The sequence below is a fragment of the Pelobates fuscus genome, chromosome 9 (genome assembly GCF_036172605.1).
Source record: "Pelobates fuscus isolate aPelFus1 chromosome 9, aPelFus1.pri, whole genome shotgun sequence".
In the NCBI taxonomy this organism is placed as follows: Eukaryota; Metazoa; Chordata; class Amphibia; order Anura; family Pelobatidae; genus Pelobates; species Pelobates fuscus.
In genome coordinates, this window is record NC_086325.1 from 104,807,862 (window position 1) to 104,820,391 (window position 12,530).

Here is a 12,530-nt window from a genome sequence, read left to right on the forward strand (position 1 = left end):
ACAGTGTTATAAAAATCCAATTACATGGAAAAGAAGAATTACCATTAAAAAATGCCCCGAGTTCCTTTAAACCCACATTTGGGGTTTTGTTTTTTGTCTTTTTTTTCCTGAGCTTGAATTCTGCAGGTCTTCTCTCCTCCCCTACTTGATGTAGGGGGCCCGAGCTGGATGGGAAGGAGGGGGGGCTTGATCAGATGCAGGCTTAGGTGCTTCTCCTTGGACTATAAAGATGGCGGCAATGCCTCCCTTTTTTTCTCCTCTCTATCAGCAGTGGGTGACTGAGCTTAAGGGGGCTGCCTGCTCTTTCGGGCCCAGCTGTCGGGGTGCTGCTGGACGCTGTGCAGAGGAGTCTGTGTTGTTGCTGCTGGTCCCTGATGGAGAGGCTGCCTCTAGCTGCCTCTGGATGCAGCATCTCCTGGCTGCAGCCAATCAGAATCCAGCATCAGCAGCATCAGCACCACCACCGGCTGTAACCCTGTCACTGCCGGAATCAGGCCTGCAGTGCTCTCAGCTGCCACATTAAGCAGCAGTCTATCCGGCACGCTCGGGGTTAACTAGAAGAGGCTTAACGGGACCGGGATCTGCATCTGACGGATTGTGATGGGAAGGGGGGTGGGGGTGGGGGGGGTGGGATGAGGGGAGGTCCACCGACATGTTATCCAGGGTTCCTAAATCAGAGCAGAGAGCACACCGCCCACCCACTGAAGTTTTACTGCTTCATTTTTGTGCCTTGACAAAGGCAGCCAGGGATAATCGTCATCACAGGCTGTGCACTGACCCTGGCCAGGCCCACCATGCTGCAGCACACACTACAGGAGGACACCCTGTGTGCACATTACACAGCCATGCTGCTGTTTCATAAATACTGTCAGAACATGGCACCCACTGTGCACAGCTGTGTGTGTGATGTACTAAGAGATGACTGTGTACTATGCACATGACAAGGGAGACCTGGGTCCCCATGGACAGAGATATCTGAGATCTATTGTGAAAAAAAAAATCTAAATATTTGTGAAAATGCATACATTTATAGCTGTATGACGTGAAATGCAACCTAGACACACGGGACATAGATGGCTCTGGGTATAACAACGTGTATCTAGCAGGTGCCCAGCAATCTGCTCAAAATAGTGCTTCCTCCTTCAGATGAAAATATGATGTATATTAAAAGCAGGGATTCTGTGGGTGTCAAGTGTGCAGAACAGGATGTAAGAGGAAAATGTGCACTGTAATATATAAGCAAGCAATGCAAATTAGCTGTTTGTATAGAGAACAAGCAGCAACCATGGCAGAGCTATATGGGGGTATCATATGAAAGGGCTGCAATCCTGCTAACATCACCCACACTAGGTAGGGACAATGGAAGTAAAATTGGAATATATTGACATTGTATGGTATCTTAATATCATGTAACATTTCAGAATGCTAATGTTTATCTGCCAATACCAAAACAAGTCATTATTCTGTAGAATAAACTCTTTGGACAGGGCCTTCTTAACCTACAGTTTTCTGTAAATCAAACATGTTTTGTTAGAATTACTGGCATGCTTTGTTTTACCTATTGTACATTGCTACAGACTGTGGTGGCACTATAGAAATAATTGTAAAAAATATTTCTAATTGATTGCTCTCTCTACTTTAGATTTTTATCCATGGTGCCACTATGCCCAAATATTTCCACTGTATGCTAGATCTGAAGGGCGATGCAGATCAGTAGCCGTTTTAGCCCCATAGATAGCCCTAAATCATACGCCCCATAGTTCCACCCCCTATATTTCTTTTTCCAAGAGGAAGTGGTGAGGCAAGTATGGCAATACATAAATAAATACAAATGAATAATTAAAAAATACATCACCTATGTAATAAGTAGGGCTCTGTAGAAAATATAATGAATCAGCACATTTGTGCAGACCTGGCTGCAAGTTGCCTCTACTTCTTTAGTGAGAAACAAGAGTTAAGTGAATGGCTTTTTCAGATATAAATGCGTCTGTCATGTGATTTAAGACTTTACACTGAAAGAGGACAGCTGAGGTACGTGGCCCATAAATTACTGTTCTGCATGAAAATAATGTGATGAAAAGGATTGGCTGCTTGGGCTCAGCCAGTTCCTTGTCCATATATACCTGATGAAAGATTTTATGGAAATCTGAAACGTTGATTACAAAATAAAAGTTACGTTTTATTTTTTGTATGAAAGCCCTAGGGTGCTATCTATTTTGTCTTTGTATCGTATGCTGCATTAAGCACCAAGCATATATTTCTATTTTGCGCTAACCTTATATATATAATAAGGCCTAAAATCTCAGGTCCTGTGCTACTAGGACTAGGCTGCAAAGGGCATAGATCAAGAGGAGGAAAATGCCCCTATGCAAATGGTTTTATTTAAATGTTGCTGAAGATAAAGTGTCTATGACAGGAGTGGACAAAAGGTAGATCCCGGTTGTTGTAGAACTGCAACTTCATGCCCATTCCAGGTCTATAATTGTAATGGCCTTGTTTAACACCTGAAAAAGATTTCGCAGATAACCCTGCCAATGTAGCATTGTTATCCTCTTACACACACTTCTTTGTGATGCATCTTTTATATTACTTTATTTTTCTAGTTAAATTTAGTTTTGTGGGAAGCACAGATTAACATTTACAAACTCGCAAAGATGTTTCTTTCTTACAGTGGCAATGGCAGCACTGGCCCAGGAATCACCTCTAGTAGCCATATGAGGATTGGCCAGTGGAGGTATCCCTAGGCTGTAATGTAAATGCTGCCCTTTTGTCTGAAAAGACTGTGTTTACTGTAAAAAGCCTGAAGGGACTAATTATACTCACCAGAACAAGGCTGTTTCGCTTTAAAACTACTTGGTTATGGTACAAAGTGGCTGGCCCTGTCTGGATAAGCATTGGATTAGCATTATGAGGTGACAGAAATGGGGTGATGAGGGAATTATAGAGATGGGGTAAAGTGACTGGCGTGGGGGCTAATCTCGTTAGGACTAAGAGGCATGGAATAAAGAGGGGATTATGGGGCTACAGTGAATGAAGGGATTATGAGGCCTCGTATTTGAACTTTGCCTAAGATTATGAAAAAAGGCGTTTCCAGGTCCTAACACAAGCCAACATTTTCTTTAGATGGAAGTATATTTTAGATCTTACCATTTTCCATATGGGAATGGGGTGAATTGTTAGCCATATTAAAGGAACATTATAGTGTTAGGCAGAGGCGTAACTAAAAAAACACTGGGCTCTGGTGCGAAATATGCAGGGGGGTGTCAGGGCAATTGTAGGAGGGAGGCATGGTAGGAGGGACAAGTGTGACAGGATTAAGGGAGGTTAATGTGACAGGGTGAGTGTGGCAGAGTGAGGGCAGGTGAGTTTGGAGGGGGTGAGATTAACAGGATTAGGAGTGGGTAATGTGAGTATGGATGCATGAAGAGGCTGACAGTGTGTGTGTGTGGGGGGAGGGTGATGACAGTGTAGGGAGGGATGGCAATGTGTGGGGAGGTCACAGTGTGAGGGGATGCTAACAGTGTGTCTGGGGAGGCTGTGTGTGTGAGGGGGTGATACTGTGTGTGTGGGGGGATGATCCTGTCTGTGAGAGGGTGATGATGTGAGGGAGGGTGGTGATGGTGAGAGGGAGGGGGGGTGATGGTGAGAGGGAGGGGGGGGTGATGGTGAGAGTGAGGGGGTGATGCGGAGAGGGAGGGGGTAATGGGGAGAGGGGTTATGGTGAGAGGGAGAGGGGGTGATGGTGAGAGGGAGAGGGGGTGATGGTGAGAGTGAGAGGGCGGTGATGGGGAGAGGGAGAGGGGGTGATGGTGAGAGTGAGAGGGGGGTGATGGGGAGAGGGAGAGGGGGTGATGGTGAGAGGGATAGGGGGGTGATGAGAGGGAAAGGGGCTGATGGTGTGGAGGGGTGATGGTGAGAGGGAGAGGGGGTGATGAGAGGGTGAGGGGCTGATGGTGTGAAGGGGTGATGGTGAGAGGGAGAGTTGGTGATGGTGAGAGGGAGAGAGGGGTGATGGTAAGATGGAGAGGGGGGTGATGGTAAGAGGGAGGGGGATGATGGTAAGAGGGGGGGTGTTGGTGAGAGGGGTGATGTGAGAGGGAGAGGGGGTGATGGTGAGAGGGAGAGAGGGTGATGGTGAGAGGGAGGGGGTGATGGTGAGAAGATGAGGGGATGATGGTGAGAGGGAAGGGGTGATGGTGAGAGGGAGAGGGGGGTGATGGTGTGGGGAGGGTGATGGTGGGAGGGGGTGATGGTGAGAGGGAGGGGGGATGATGGTGAGAGGGAGGGGGTGATGTGAGAAGGAGGGAGGGTTGATGGTGAGAGGCAGAGGAGGTGAAAATGTAAGGGGGGTGATGTGAGAGGGGGTGATGGCAAGAGGGAGATAGGAGTGATGGTGTGAGGGAGAGAAGAGTGATTGAGTGAGGGAGAGGGGGGTGATGGTGTGAGGGAGAGGGGCGTGATGGTGTGAGGGGGGTTGATGGGGAGAGAGAGGTACTAAATACCTTTTTTTATTCCCCGGTGGTCCAGTGTGGGCTGCCTGGTGGTCCGGTGGCCATTATATCCAGAGCTGCAGACCATGTATCTCGCGAGACCCACCAGAGCGATGTCGTGGTAACCAGTGGCAACGCTCTGATTTGTTCTCGCAAGACACATGGTCTGCAGCTCTGCATACTGCGGAGCTGCAGACCGGTGTCTGCGATTGCTGGCCAGGCAGACAGGAGGGGCCTCGCACCCGGCGGCATACTGAGCATATAACACAGTCTGCCCTAAGGCGGTTTAGGCGGCCCAAGGCCCCAGCCAGCGCAAGGCCTTAGGCGGCCGCCTAAACTGCCTAATTAGAGCAAGCTGACAACACAGTCTGCCCTGAGGCAGTTTAGGTGGCCGCGAGGTCCCAGCCAGCACGAGGCCTTAGGCGGCCGCCTAAACCGACTAATTAGAGAACCGCCTCTGCTCCGCAACTAGAAAGCAGGAATTAGGGAAGATGCCTCTGTCAGCATATGCCTAAATAATGTTTCTTTTGTATTTTGAGACAGTAAGATTAGAGAGGTTTGAGAAGTATATCATCCGGATGAAAGTTTACACCCTCTTCTGCTACCTTTAACATGATGTCATGAATTTTCTTCCAGTATGGTATTATCAGCGGACACTCCCAGAAGATGTCCAATTCCACTCCTACATCTCCAACAGAAGTCTGGTGCCTTTGGGTAAAACATTGTCAGTTTCTACTGTGTATCGTATTAGTGAGTAAGGATCTTATAATTGGTTTCCTGATATTTTGCGCATATTGAACTGAGGTAAGTAAATGCCGCTATTTTATTCTATTCCTGGGTCATGAACATCATATGGAGAGCTTCCTCTCACAATAATTGAAACATAAAAGCTGGAAGTCAATCTTCCGACAACAATAGTCGGTAGAGCATGAATATGCTGCGGTAAAATGGTTTATGTCCTAAAGAGGCAGCAATGGCCTGTTTAATTATAGCTGATTGGTTATGGAGGTGTAGAAGTGGTGGAGTTGTGTGATATGGCCCCAGGACATCTGCTGTTCGAGGTGACATTAGACCTTCTGGGAGTTTAGATTGTGCCAGTCTACCATCCTTGTCAAATGAGCCGTCCGGTAGTATGCCATGAAAGAGGGCATGCCCAGACCACCTATATGTCTTGGTCTTATCAACTGTGTCATGCAAAGCCTGGGTCTACAGCCCCTCCAGATGAAGTGCATCAATGTAGAATTTAGGGACTTTAAGAATGCAAGAGGTAGAGTTACAGGGATCGTTTGTAACAACAAGAGGACCCTGGGCAAGACATTAAGTTTTATTGAGTTAATGCACCCAATCCAAGAGAAATGGGGTAGCGTCTGGAAGGAAGTGGTTCAAAAGTGGTTGGAATTTGATTAATATAGATTTGTCAAATCACATGGAATCCAGATCTCCAAGTACATAATCGGTTCTTTACACAAACAAAACTGGAAATTTGAGACCAGCTGTTCCAGTTCTTGAGCTGGGGTCGTGATGTTTAATGCTTCCGATTTATCCAGGTTCAATTTGAAGTTACTCAAGTCTCCAGACTCATAGAACTCAGGGAGAATATTTTGAAATGTAGTTAATGGATCTCTCAATATAAAATAGTAAGTCGTCGGCATAAGTCGAGGCTTTGTGCTCAACCCCTGCATATTTAAAGCCTTGGGGGCTAATAACCTCCAATAAAGGCTCTACAGTCAGCACAAACAGGAGCAGACAGCCTTGCCTGGCCCCATTCACAATCCGTATCGAGTTTGAGAGGCCTCCATTGATTTGAACTCTGGCCGATGGCGTTGAGTACAATGCTTGTATCTACTTGTAGAATGTCTCCCTGAAACCCATCATCCGCAAGGTTAAAACATGAATTGTCAGTCCACCCAGTCATAAGCCTCATCCGCGTCAGTAGAAAGGATGATCAGGGGGCGGTGCAACGATTTGGCTAGGTGTAAAATATTGAGTAATCAGATGGAGTTGTCTCTTGCCTCCCTACCAAGAATGAGCCTGCTTTGGTCTGAATGGACCAGGTCTGGCTGGACCTCCTTCATGCCAAACACCAGTACTTTGGTACTTTATTTCATAGTTCTGTAAGGAGATGGGCCTGTAGCTTGTGCATTTTTTCAGGTCTTTCTCATCTATTGATAGCACCATTATATGTGCCCTGGGAGATTCCATCCCTAATTTGCCTTGCTAGAGAAACCAATTGAACAAGTAATTGAGTAGTACATCCATATTTCTGATAATACTGTAGTGGGAGTCCATCAGGGCCTGGGGCCCTACCCGTTTTTTACATCTTAATGGCCTCTCATAGCTTCTCCATGGCGATTTCTGCTTCTAGTCTAGACAAGTTGCCATCTTGGGCTCAAGTTTGCTCCTGATGTGTGCGGGTTGATAAACTTTCATTTTTTCCTATTGTGAGGTAGCATGCTGGAGGCTTGCACCAGCCGAGCTATTGTATAGTGAAGAGTCGTACCTATTCTTGCAAGCAATCTGATGCACTCTAGACATCTAAACATTCGTTAAAAAAATGCTTAGATGTCTGGAGCATTAAATGGTTTTGTTGTATTAGGATTGTCGCAAGGTCTCTCCTAGCCACAAGCAAGTACCGGAGTTCTCAGAAAGGGTTTGCTTATGTTGTGTCTCCAACTCATAGATCCTATCTAGTACTTTCCATAGCTGCTCAGATTATGTCTTTTTCCAGGTTGTACCAATGGAGATAAAAGTTCCTCTTATGACACTCTTGTGTGCCTACCACAACGTCACAGGTGGCTTCTCCGGCATGGCATTCTACACAAAGTAGTTCGATAGCGAATCATGAAAAGTGGGGAGGCCAACCAGAGAGTGATCCAACTAGTCTTGCTGCCAATTTCAATGTTCTCCAGTAGAGCAAGAAAGCTCTGTGGCAAAAACAGATAATCGATTCTATTATATGATCCGTGAACTGTAGAGTAACAGATGGTGGGGGCCCTAAAATAAATGTCCCCCCAGGTGACTAGGGGTCCCCAAACCCCTAGTCACCCCCTCCCCCCCCCAATAAAAATGATCCCCCTACGTACCCCCCTCACCTTAAAAACTAATGAGGGGGGGCCTTTAACTAAGTACCTGTAAAAAAAAAAAGAAAAACTTACCATTCAATGTTTTCTTTCTTCTAAAATCTTCTTTTTTCAGCCCACAAAAAGACCAAATAAAAAACCATAATAACCGACGCAATTATAAAAAAAAACAAAAAAAAAACGAGCGCAAAATAAAAAAATCCATCTTCACCCATGGAGGGCTCCGCGCAGACTGAGCTCTGCAGGGCAGGGGAAGGCTTATAAAGCCTTGCCCTGCCCTGCAATTAGGCTCAGAGCACTCTGATTGGCGGGTTTAAGCCATCCAATCAGAGTGCTCTGACAGGTAAATGAAGAGACTGACAGGTAAGTCTCTACATTTACCTGTCACAGCACTCTGATTGGTTGGTTTGAAATCCACCAATCAGAGTGCTCTGTGTCATTTTACACAGCGTGGGAAAGTTCTTTGGAATTTTCCCACGCTGTGTAATTTGACTCATAACTCTCTGATTGGTTACTTAATCCACCAATCAGAGAGTTATGAGTCAAATTACACAGCGTCTACCCAGCACCCATAGTTGGGAGAATGGCATTAAGCAAACCGATGCCCATGCAAACTTTATGCAGGTGACGAACCAAAAATGTATCCAAGAGAGCATGCAGGCCATCCTGTGCACCATGCCCCTGGAGCCCTTATGCTTCCACATCATGGGGGACCCCATCAGAGCATGGCGGGATTTCTACAGGATATTCATTTCCCAGGATCTCATTAAAGAGGGCCTGCAAGGTGGATTCTATGGCTACAGCTGGGTGGACTCTGGGAGGCCCCAGATCCTAGTATTACTTTGTCGGTCCCTGTTATCCAGATGTTTGACTTGTCGGTGTAGATCGAGAAGCATATTATGCTGCCTCGTGGCTGCCAACTCAGCTGCACTTTGCAGATGATCACGTCGTCTGGCAGACGCTTCTAAGAAGGCGACATGTTCCTAAAGGGCTGTGAGGTCTCGCCCTATGCCTGCTAATTCAGCATGGATTGTGCCTTTCACAGAAGCCTCTAGGGCAGTCAGGTCCTCCTTGGAGAGCATTGCAGCATGAATTGCCTGGAGGTCTTTCCAGAGCTGTGCCATCGGGTAAGGTGTTTCATTCTCCCCAACTTCAAAGGTCCCTGGACTACTTGGGGTGGATAAGTTCTCAATGGAGTGCGAGACTGCAGAGCCTGCCAGGACCACCAGGGTCAACAAAAATTTGTGTACGTCTTCCTTTATTTTTCTTACACTCTTGTCTTCCATTTTTTTTCCATCTCTCCAATATCTTATATGACAGTAAAATAAGGTTATACTGCTTTGCAGTGGTATTACATTTTGTGATACATTCTAATTTATAGTTGATAGCTAATGGTATCTTAATGGCTGACGAGGATTTAGAAATTATCACAATCTCACTGTGCCAAAAATTTTCAACAACATTTTTACCATCAATGGTTTGATAAAAAAGGGCACTACACCTTAAAGCAGATCTGTTACTTTTGGGTGTCTTTTTTGCAAAGACACCTGAATCTGATATCTTGAGTTAGGCCCAGTTGACCTTGGGGTGGAGTAAGAGGTTTACTTACCTGAAGTTTTCTCATTCAACCATCAACAATCTTTTTCCTGCAGACTGTCTAAGGCTCCTGATGCTGCATTTGCCAGGAACCAGGTCAATGCTGTACGTTCGTGCACATGTGATAGTACAACACAGAGGTCTATAGTGAACCTCCAAACATCACGTCTCATGATGAATGAGACAATATTTGAATTCCAGAGCTGTCACTTTGTCTTATGGTATCTTTCAATAACATTCCAACACAGTCAGCATTAGTATTTCATAAAAAAAATATTTTTTATGAAATACTGAGAAATGACAGAACCGCTTTAACCCCTTAAGGACTGGACTGTTTTTGCGATGTTGTACATTTGCGACCAGGCCTCTTTTTACACTTTTGTGGTGTTTGTGTTTAGCTGTAATTTTCCGCTCTCTTATTTACTGTTCCTATACAAATTATATGTTGTTTTTTTAGGACAAAAGAGGCTTTACATACCATTATTTATATAATCTCATGTAATTTAATTAAAAATAAATAAAAAATATGATGAAAGATTGAAAAAAAATACATGTTTTTTTACTTTTTTTTTTTAAAATTCTTTATTTTGGTTGTGCATTGTTGAGGACATATGAAACGTATACATGTCAAATAAGAGCTTTACATCTTGTATCAGGCAATACAATTATACATGTTGAGAGCGCTGCACATTTTTTTTTTTTTAAAAAGGGAAGAAAAAACATTAAGGGATAGTGTTCAGTGTGTTGGGTGTAGGTAAGTGAGGAGTGTAGTCTCCTAGGTTTCACACTGACTAGGATTATGAGGTACATAGATGTAAAGGTAAGGTGGTGAGTCGGTTACAGCTTTCTGGTGAGTATGAGATCAGACCTTTAGATGAACCTGCATGTAGTCTGTAGGTGCGTTTTTTTAAAGGCCAATATAGAAGCCGGGCGCTGCAATTGAGTATGTCGAGTAATGCGGAAAACCACGTTGTAGGGAATATTTAAAGGTGATATCACCGTTTGAGATCTAGCTGAATTTAAATGTAAACTCGGGGCTAGGTATAGGTCTAAAGTTACGTGCATCGGTTTCCGCGTTGGGGTGTTCGTAGTGTGAGTTGTGCCCTCGTCTTTTCAGGGAGGGGGAGCTGTTTGCCTTCGTGTAAGGCCGACCTCTCGGTGGAGGTGTTGCCCCTAACCAAGGGGGTAGCGGGGGGGAGGGGTATGAATGATTCAGTATTTGTGCATGTGTGGCTAAAAAGAACCGGACTAAGCTTATAGTAGGCATCACTTAATGGGTGCCTGGTGATGTGGTAGAATGCTTAATCTCCCTATTCCTGCCTGGTGCAATACGAAGATCGTGTCCTCGTGTGGGAGATTCTGCATTGGTAAACATATAAAAAAGAAAAAGAATTATGTATAACAACATTTGGAAAAAATAAGCAAATAAAATCACAGCATTAGGGTTTTTGCAACTTTGCAACTGTGCAGCTTAGAGCTGCTGGTTGAGTAAGACCCTTCAATGGGTTTAGGACGGTCTAGAAATGTCTCTGCCAGTCAGGTGTCCAGCTGGCTGTTGCTTGCTGTTCGCGGCACAAATGGTGTCACATTGGATGGGTCCCATCCGTGGGTGCGATTTAGGCCCGTCGGCTCCTGTATATCCAGAGTTGCAATGAGCGCAGGAATATCAGTCCCTGTGGTTATTTTACGGATAGTCCCTTTGTGTGTGATAAGAAGTGTTCGTGGGGGTCCCCACCTGTAGGGCACTCCTGCCGCCCGTAGTTGGGCCGTGACGTGGGCCAGGGATTTTCGCCACTGCAGGGTGGCTTTGGATAAGTCCTGGTAAAAGGACAATTGTGAGTCCTCAAATGTAATCGGGGTCTTGTTTCTTACCGCCGTCATTATTTGCCCCTTGTCGTGAGGTAGTGCGCAGCGGAGTATGACATCGCCCGGTGTTGTAGTGTTGGTAGCGTTAGATGTCGCTAGGCGATACATCCCCGCGATATTTACTTTTTTGGCGGTGGCGGGTGGCAACACTGTGGCTAGTAGGCGTCTTACATAGTGTGGTAGTTCCTCCTGAGGTATGGTGGCTGGTATGCCCCTGATTTTAATATGGTTGCGGCGGTGCCTGTCCTCCTGTGTTGCCACTTGTGTTGATAGAGCCTGTTGAGCTGCCTGTAGTTGGGCAATAGAGGTCTGTATGTCAGAGGTGTCTTGACGGAGCTCTTTGACCTCTGCTTCTGTGGCTGCCAGTCTGCCTGTGAGCTGCTGCATGGAAGATTTTAGAATGGGCAGGTCAGCAGCCAGCAGGCACTGAATGTCCTGTAGCATAGCAGATAGGATCTGGAGGTCCTGTTTGGTAGCAGGCTCAGAGTTGCTAACAGAGGCTGTGGGCTGTGGCTGTGTGTTTTCTTTTGGGCTATGCAGCTGGGGTGCTGCAGGGGCAATTGTGTGGGGAGGCCCTGGTGAGGGTGGGTGGTCGGAGGCCGCCATAGTGGCTGAGGTTTGTCGTTGGAGCATGACTCCAATGTCTCTCTGTTCGGGTACATTACCGGGGGTGGGTTTCTGAGTTCTGCGCCCCATGGATGTGTTGGCAGGCGTTGTTTGGGGTGACCACAGCTCCGCTGCGTGTTCGTCAGGATCCCCGCCCCAGAGATACTCGAGGTCGCGGTATGCAGGCTTGTGGTAGGCCCCGGTTTTGCGTTTTGCCTTCAGATGTTTCGGGGAGTACTGGAAGGGCATCTGTAGATTCAGCGGGGTGTCCCCGGGCTGTTTATGGCGTTTGCAATGTCGGATGGCTGCTTGTCACCGAGATATTGTCGGGATTATAAGTTAGATTTGCGGAGCTGGGAGAAATGGCGTCCGGTCCGGTTCAGTGCCAGGCTCCGCCCCCCCATGTTTTTTTACTTTTACTTGAAAAATCTTTTACTCATCTACAAAAGCGAATAAAAAAAACTGCTAAATAGATTCAAAATTTAGTCCTGAGTTTTAAAATACCCAGTGTTTACATGCTTTTTTGCAAGTTATAGGGCTATAGGTACAAGTAGGATATTGCAGTTTCAAAACATACTTTTTTTCAAATTTATCAATAGTGACATTGTAACACTATTATCTGTCAAAATTCTCTGAATAACACCCCACATGTACATATTTTTTTTAAAGTAGACAACCCAGGGTATTCAATATGGGGTATGTCCAGTCTTTTTTAGTAGCCACCTAGTCGCAAACACTGGCCAAAGTTAGCGTTCATATTGGTTTGTGTGTGAAAAAAGTAAAAAACTAAATTGAACGCTAATTTTGGCCAGTGTTTGTGACTAAGTGGCTACTAAAAAAGACTGGACATACCCCATTTGTAATACCTTGGGTTGTCTTCTTTTGCAAATGG

General features: G+C 45.7%; 1 protein-coding gene across 4 annotated transcripts in view; it reads right to left on the reverse strand.

The window, feature by feature from the left end:
• DLG3 (discs large MAGUK scaffold protein 3) overlaps window positions 1-12,530 on the reverse strand; it is a 287,539-nt gene that overhangs the window by 195,119 nt on the left and 79,890 nt on the right. The window lies entirely within an intron of this gene.